We start from the raw sequence: 2987 nt of genomic DNA, 5'->3' as shown, positions 1-2987 counted from the left end.
CGGGCGGGTTCGGAAGAGCCCGCCACCGCGTCACGTGACGCGCGCGCGCGCCGAGGCCCCACCCCTCGGCGGTGCCTTAAAGGGGCCGCTCCCCTCTCCCCCCGCGGGAGCGCAGCTGCGGGAAGATCCTCTCGTAAAGGTCAAGCATAGCGCCCCACGGGGGGACAGGGCCACTCTTTTTCTTTTCTTGTATTTTTATTTTTTTTAAGATAAACACAAACCTGTGACTCCGCTCGTTCAGATGAAGCTGACCCAACAGCAAGGGTGCGTTCCGAGCAGTAGGTGCTCCTGTGCTTATGCCACTACCCGGGAAGGAGAGGCTGGAGGTGCAGCCAGGCCTGCAGCAGAGGTTGGACCCCCTGAGTGGATGCCCTTCCCCTCACGGCTTTTGTCCAAATTAAGTCTCAATCTAACAAATTTGAGCAAAGCTGTTTGTTTGCCTTGAAGCCTTGTTGAGCAAGAGCAGGAGCCTCTGATTCTCAGCATCTGCCAGTAGTTTTCCACCTGCTTTTAAAAATGAAGAAATTTGGGGGTAACCACGGGGGACAAGGCCAGCTGGCACTAAAAGGCCAGACCAGAGAGGCACTGGGCTGTGGGGAGAAGGATGTTTTGCCCTCTCAGACTTTTCAGGGGTAAGAAACAGTGGCTGCATTATTTCCCCTGCCTTTCCATAAAAATAAATTAGCTACAGAAAAGTTTCAGTTGAGTAGTGAAAGCTCTTCCAATATAGAAAAGCATCTGTTAATACAAGAAAAACGTTTTATATGTAGCGACTGCACTGATGGGATAGTGGTGGGGGGAGCCAGGAGCGGGGGGAGCCCAGGGACACCACTCTGGGTATAGGAAATGTTTCTGCCAGGATTTACCCCCCCCTAGTCACCCTTGGAAGCAAAACAGTGGGTGAGATGGACTGTTTGTGTGGCAAGCAAGGGGAACACTAAGTAGGAAAATTGGCATTTCACCAGTGCTTTTGATTTCTTCAGTTGACCACGATGGACAAGGAATTCCTCCTGCCCCCATCTTTACTGGTGCCTGCCGTTAGGACAAAACGTAGCAGCACCACATTATCACAGGCGCTGACAAGAAACTATTCTGATGCTAGACAAAGCATCATAATCAAAATAGCTGGGGGCCAGGCCTGTTAGAAATATCTGCAGAGTCTTTATGCTTTTCATTAAAATGTTTATTAAACCCATTTTAGTGCTGGCAAGCTCTCAGGAGTGTCACGCAAAGATAAAGGTTTTAAAGAGGTATCAGCCTAGCATTGAATATGTGAGAATGAGCTAGTGTACAAGTAAGCTGTTAAATATAACTAAATCTTCCATATCTAGCAGTTAATTTGAATTTACCTGCTCTATCTTCAGTGGCATATCTTGTATAAATATCTTATTTAGAAATTATTTTCCACTCTGAAGTCTTTTTCCCCCATAGCTCTTGGAAACATGCGGATACCAAACACGGTGTTAGCAGCTTCCATTGCTGCAGCTGAAGTAGCACTAGAGCTGTAAGGAGAGAAATCACGAGGTATTTTGCAGAGTTCTGGTTTGGAAACATTAAGTGATTTTAAGTGTGAAGCAACAATGCCTTTTAACAAACCCAGTTTGCAAATGGTGGATTCCTGGCCCTCAGAGAGCTGCAGCAAACAAGCTGATTCAGTACCAGAATTTCACTTCGGTTCCTGAGCCAGCAAACACCTCCCCTGGCACTAGACTGTCCTTTCATCTTTCTATAAATGGCAAAACTGATCACTCATTTTACTTCTGGACGTTCCTCACAGCATTGCTGTATGTTTACACAGATACGCTCTCCGCTAGTGTTTCTATCTTCTGCCCAGATTTTGGAATGTTTCCCGTGAAGACTAAGGCTGGGAACATGAAGCAGAGTATTACTAATACTGCACAATAATTTGCATCCTCATTATTTAACCTTTTGCCCATGAGCTAAAGATTTTAATATTTTAAGACAACAAAACAGAGATCACAAGAGGCTTTGCATTTATATATACAGAGATTAGTCTTTAAGTTCACAATATTGAAGAACCATAAAAGATGCCTTTCCCATACTAGAACTTGGATGCGGTTGACATTCTCTTGGAATTCACACTTATGCTGGGGGCACAAACGCTCATGGATGATCTCCAAATTTACAAGAACAAGTGCTTTAAATTAAATGCAATAAAACAATGTGCATTATTACTGATATTAATAAATTAAATCATTAAAGAAAGCCATAGTCAAAACAACATTCCAACTGTATTAGTATGAAAACACAAGGGTGAGCTTCTTTCACAGCTGGTATTATATTACCAAATATGAAATAAGAATCATCATCTATAGATTTTATTTTTTTCCTAGAAAAGTAAATTAATTCTTAAACATAATTAATTTCTTCTCCCTTACCTTTCCCCCACCCTTCAAAGTGGTACAGCCATAACTTGATCTCTAGTCTGAGCTTTGCTGCATGAATCAGAGTGGATTGTTGAAGGAAATAACAGTTCTCTAACATTATGCATCCAGCTTTATGACTGAGCCATGGTTACGATAAGCACCGTGTGTGAAAAGCTTTAGTAATGGCATTCTCATCAAAAGTTGACTTGAAAAATACTACAGCTTTTGTTAACGTGCTATCTCTGTGATGTTAACAGTAATACATCAAGACCTACAGATGACAGATGTTACAAACTTTAAGTCCTAATGCTCTGAGTTTAAATAAGAGTGTGAAGTACAAATATAAATTAAATATAAAACCAGAACTGCTTAATTTCTGCCTAATCCCCTTTTTCTACTGCAAATGCATGGCTTTGGGTTTGTTTCACCTGCTACTTGGAGTGAATATCCAGAGCCATATAATAAACCCCACTAAAAACTCACTTCGGTCTTCATAGTTACTGGATTCTTCAGCTTCTAACTGTGCTGAAAGAAAACTAAACCAGACAAATCAAACGCCCAGGCGGGACAACACTGATGGCATGCTGCTGCAGCACCCTC

Source organism: Athene cunicularia (genome assembly GCF_003259725.1).
Source record: "Athene cunicularia isolate RWA chromosome 5 unlocalized genomic scaffold, athCun1 chr5_part2, whole genome shotgun sequence".
NCBI lineage: Eukaryota > Metazoa > Chordata > Aves > Strigiformes > Strigidae > Athene > Athene cunicularia.
This window is presented reverse-complemented; position numbering follows the sequence as displayed.